Source organism: Phoenix dactylifera, unplaced genomic scaffold, assembly GCF_009389715.1.
Source record: "Phoenix dactylifera cultivar Barhee BC4 unplaced genomic scaffold, palm_55x_up_171113_PBpolish2nd_filt_p 000499F, whole genome shotgun sequence".
NCBI classification, from domain to species: Eukaryota; Viridiplantae; Streptophyta; class Magnoliopsida; order Arecales; family Arecaceae; genus Phoenix; species Phoenix dactylifera.
This window is the reverse complement of record NW_024067918.1, coordinates 331,819-337,797: the sequence shown is the minus strand read 5'-3', so window position 1 is coordinate 337,797 and position 5,979 is coordinate 331,819.

Here is a 5,979-nt window from a genome sequence, read left to right as displayed (position 1 = left end):
TTGCAAACCCTAGCTCCTGATTCAAATTAAATTCGAATCTGATTCTTAGGTTAGGTTGATCTAATATGATTAGATCATGACCTAATATGGGTTAGCCAAGAGTTGGAACCCATTTGGTTTTAATTAGACCTGATTTGATTAGGTTTAATGTTTTCTTTAAGTTGGTTAAACCCAATTGGATTGGGTTTGATAGGGCCTTTACTTCTGGACCATTGGATCGCTTCCTGGATAAAGGATCTGGTCCACTGGTTGGCGCCTTCATCTAGACCATTGGATGGCTTCCTGGATGAAGGATCTGGTCCACTGGTTAGCGCCTGAATCTGGACCACTGGATGGCTCTCTAGATGAAAGATCTGGACCGTTGCTCAGCGCCTGAATCTGGACCACTGGATGGCTCTCTGGATGAAAGATCTGGACCGTTGCTCAGCGCCTGAATCTGGACCATCGGTGATGGCATCTTGCTTCTGGACCATCGGATGGCACCCTGGATGATGATGCCTTGATCTGGACCATTAGATGGTGCCTAGATCTGGACCATTGGCTTTGGTTCACTGCATTTGGGCCCTTGGATCATCAGGATTTAAGAGGGAGACATGAGAAAGAAGTTGATACACCCTTCTCCTTAGCACCCCATCATGATGGGATGCCTCTCTTGGCACATGCCTCATCATGATGAGGTGTGCGGATGGGATGCATCCCTTTATGATGCATCCCTCCATCTCTTATAAATAAGGAGGTGCTTTGGGGTTGTTGCCCAGAGATGGTCACCCAAGAGGGGGGATGAATTAGGTGTTTTAAAACTTTTTGTCTAATTAAAAATAAAACACATAAGTGTATGAACTAAAGTAAAGATAGAGGTATGAGAACAATCAATCGCAAACACAAGGTTTTATAGTGGTTCGGAGCTTCCACTGCTCCTACATCCACTCCGCAAAGCACCTTTGGGAATTTCCACTATAATCCAAGATTACAGTCCGGTAGTTTTGCGAGTGCACTACCCAACTCGTTGTTTTACACCGGGCTAACAACGAACCCTATAACCCCCAATTTCACCTAGGCTTGGGACGCCTTTCCCTTGTTCCAAGTCCCTTGACTGGAACAAGCACAATATTGAAAAAGTTTTACAAGAATTTAAAAGCTCTCAAGAAGCAAATAAAACAGTGAGAAATAATAGAACCCGGAAGAACCCTTATAGCCGTTGGAAGCGTGGGAAATGGTGGTTCTTCCGATATGGATCGCGTTGGCTTGAATGTGAGCTTTGAATGCCTAGCGGAAGAGAGTAGTCGAGCACGAAATCACTTGGGAAGCTTGAAGGCACTTGATTTCTTCACTTGAATGTACTAACTCCCTTGAACCTCTTTTTCTTTCTTCTCTCTTGAATGATCTTGTGTTGGGTTGGTAAGAAGTTGTTGGAAAGCACTTAAGAGCTCCCTTTTATAGCCCAAAAAGCAAATATAGCCGCTAGAGATAAAGTTAAGGGAGTTTGAAATTCAAACCAAACCTGAAAAAGTTGTCAGTCGCATCCCAGGCGCTTCGGAGACGTCTCCGCTTCAACGCGAGACGTCTCGGCTGTAAGATTTTATTTTTGACGTTGTTTGGGGTCGACTCGGCGCTTTACGGGGACGACTCCGATGATGAACGTGTTGCCCAAGGTGACAACCCAAGAGGGGGGGGTGAATTGGGTCTTTTAAAACTTTTAAACTACTTCTAAAACTTTTTGATTAACTATGCTAAGTTGTCTAGATGCACAGTGAAAGTTAAACTTAGCAAGGGTTTGATGTATAGACTTCGACTTGATTAAATATGCTTGCAACTAAAGGATGTGCGGATAAGAATTAAGCAAGCAATTTATCTAAGTAAGTAAGTGTGTTAGTTAGACAATAACTAGAGGCATTACAAACACAAAGGACATATAGTGGTTCGGTGCACCCCAGCACCTACATCCACTCCCCAAGACCTCTTGGGAATTTCACTATAATCCTACCGATTACAGCCGGTTGTTTTACAAGCTCACAACCCAACTTGTTGTTTTACGAGCGCACAACGAACTCGGTCGGTTTTCCCAGGCTCACCGACTAGAACCACTCCGATTGTTTTCACGGGCTCACAATCCAACCCAGTTGGTTTTCCCAAAGGCTCACCAACCACAACCTTAACCCCGTTGGTTTTCCCTTTGGCTCACCAACAAACCTTAATCCCGTTGGTTTTCCCTTTGGCTCACCAACAAACCTTACACCGTTGGTTTTCCCTTTGGCTCACCAACAAACCTTTAACCCCTTGATTCAATCCCTTGATTGAATCAAGTTACAAGATATTAAAACAAAGAATAAAAACAAATCAAAGCTTCTTAAACAAGCAGATATGACAATATAAACAAATAGAGTAAAGAGAAGCCCTCAAACGAGTTTTGAAGATGGAGGAGCTCGGCTTCTTCTTTACTTGATCCTCCTCTGATTTGGCATGAAGTAGAGGATCCCCGAGGCAGCACACGGATGGAGAGGAAGCTTTCGGATTCACTTGGATGCTCTTCTTCTCTCTATTTCGTTTTGGATGGCCCTTTTGTGCTTATGGGAGATTTCCTTTGTAATCTCTTTGAGATCTCTTTCCTAGATGATCTCTCCCACTTCCATGAGTTCTCCCCTAGCTCTCTTCTTGTTTTTATAGCTTTAGATGGAGTGGAAACAAGAATATAGCCGTTAGAGACAAAAATATAGCCGTTGGAACCAGTCTGCACCTCCTGACAATATTACCGTTGGGATCGGAGTCGACTCGCGCGATCAGGAGTCGACTCGGCTGTAGCGGGAGTCGACTCAAGCTTTTCCGGAGTCGACTCGGCAACTGTTCCAAATTTGAATTTTGTCCACTCGAGTCGACTCGACTATCCTGGGAGTCGACTCGAATCCCAGAGTCCGAACTCCCGATCCTCTGTCTTTTGGCTCGTCCAGTCTTGGAGTCGACTCGAACTTCCTTGGAGTCGACTCGGCTCTCAGTTTTCGAAAGTTGGTCTTCTGCCATCTTAGTGTAGTGCTGCCTTGGAGTCGACTCGAGCTGTCTGGGAGTCGACTCGAATCTCAGAGTCGGAAAACTGATCCTCTGTATTTTGGAGCCGCGCTGCCTTGGAGTCGACTCGACTTGTCTTGGAGTCGACTCGCCTCTCAGAGACGAAAATACCGTCTTCTGTCTTGGGGTTGCGCTGTCTTTGGAGTCGACTCGGACTTTGTGGGAGTCGACTCGAATCTCAGTGTCCAAAAACTGCTTCTCTGAGTTTTCCCTTGTGTACCACTGAGAGTCGACTCTCGCTTTCTTTGGAGTCGACCCGACAACCATTGGAGTCGACTCGCATTCCTCAGGAGTCGACTCGAATCTCAGGGTCGAAAATCCCTCTCTGACTTTTCTGCCTTTTACACCCTGGAGTCGACTCGTTCTACTCTCGAGTTGACTCGCCAAGCATTGGAGTCGACTCGAATTCCTCAGGAGTCGACTCGAAGACTATTCTTTTAAATTTTCCTTGAATTTGCTCCTCCAATTTGAATCTTTTGAACTTGAGACTTGGGCCAATAACTTGTAGCTTTCTTCCAACTTTTCTTGAGTGCTTTTAGAGGCCTTCTTGTGTTCTTCCAACTTGCTATGTTCCTTGCAACATAAATATCTTTCTCCTTGCAACATAAACATTAGTATCTATACTTCAAGGTTTTGTGATCATCAAAATCAATCTATGAATCAATCTTTGGGTCATCAATCTCCCCCTTTTTGATGATGACAAAACTTGGAGTATATGCAATATAAAAGATATTGTTTTCTAGAAGTAATACATAGCTAAGTTGCATGAAGTAGAAAACATATATATTTGAAACATACTTCATGATACTGCTTTAGATTCAATCAGCTTAACACAATCAATTTAAGCTGATTTGTACTCAATACAAAAAGCATTATAAGCATATACTTAAATATTTCTCCCCCTTTTTGACAACATCAAAAAAAAATAGGGAAACATTAAGCACAAATATTTCTTTTCCTTATTGTACTCTGATTTGAATGTTGAATTATTGCAAGAATATGAATCATATAACTCAAGGCAATAATATTGGAATCAGATTAGTGAGCACAGATCAGAGCCAATTAAGATAATTTCAGAGCAGAACACATTGAATGTGATTTCAAGAAGTTTTCTAATTTGATACCACAGATAGTTTTCTAATCAAGTGTGGGTGGAATCTCTCTTAGGTTAATTCAAGAAGTACCACAAATGATATTCAATGAAAAGCACGAATGGAAGTCTAACATCTCTTCAATAATAAGTATGAAAGCTTGTTCATTTAAGATCTTTTGCCCAATCTATTAAGTGTTTTATCAACAGGAGAGCAATTTAATTAATTTTCAGAGTAACAGGTCAAAACCTATATATGTAAAAGACACATCATCATGTTGGATCATTAAGTCTTAATAACTTCAAAGTTCTTTAATGATAATAAGATCATTGGGGCACAAACACCAAAATATGAAATCATGCAACATGATTTCTTTAGAGACTTTCTTTTATCTCTGTAGAAAGTAAGCACAATTTGATACATAACAATATGAATTGGCACACAATTTAAGTTCTAAAGTTCAAGTCAATTACACGTTATTCTCCCCCTTTTTCATTAAGTTAGAGGCTCTCAAGATTTGTAATTTGGTTCATGAGTGATGCATAAGATATACTAACCAAATAACACGCCTCAAGGTGTATCATAAAGATTTTCAGATTTAAATTTCAGATGATACATATTGGAGAGTATTAGGATCACTTTTCATTTAGTATTCTTTCCCTCTCCTATAGATTCATGTAATTAAGTTCCATAAGACCTCTCCTTCTGAAATTTTCTTTCTCCCCCTCAATTGATCATTCCATTTAAGAGTTTAGAATCCTAAGATAATGTTCAACAAAATTGTCAATCTCAAAAATATATTTTCTATAAGTTTCAGCTTATTTTCATAAGACTCAAGGTTTGAGATAAGACAACCTTTATAGAACTCATCTCAAGGTAATTAAAGCATGTCTTGCAATATAAGGAGGTTCATCAAAATCAATCCATAAAGTTCAAAGCATGCATCAAAATAAAGTGTCTTTGGGATAGGATACTGAATATCTAAAGCTCCCCCTCAAAAGATGCATTCTTCTTTAATCATTTTAAATTGTTGAATTTCAGATTATAGTGATAAACGTGAATAACACTGAAATTCTATGACATCGAGAATGTAGAGTAATCTAGTATTATTCAAAATTTGTAGCAATTACTCTTTCTAATCCTTTAAGAACAAGGTATGCTTCCTCTTCAACTTTGAGAAAATGTACTGAAATATTAATCAAAAATGATTCATTTGAAGCTCAGTTTCTTTCAAAACCATTTACATTTTCTTTCTTTTAGACTCATTTGAGTGAGGTGAAATATTTCTAGGCTTTAAGATCATTCACTATATTAATGGAAGTCTTTTATAATGTAGGAGGGAAAAACATATAGATGATCATTGAGGTATATATTTTATAAACTTCAATTTCTTAATCACAGTTTTTCAGCTATGTACACATGAAGCTCAATAAAATTTTAAATATTAAAATAAAGTCATATATTTAAAAATATTTGCTTGTAATCAAGATCATTGAAAGACACACCATTTAGACCAATATGAGTACACTTTGAAGATAAGAAATGATATGTTTCGGAAGTGTATCGGAGCGATCAAAATAAATTCTGTTTTTCTTACATTAACATTTTATTTAGTAATCATATGGAGTTTAAACTTTTATACAAAATCATATTCTGAATTTCATAAAGATTTTCAATAGAGGCTTTTTAAGTCATAGTTTGAGATATGTATCTTTCACATTGTGGCTCATCTTAAATTATTACAAAATAAGGATATTTTAACAAGTATTAGAACATTATGTATCAAAGTTAGGCAATTAGAAAGATAGATCAAAATCAATTTATTTTT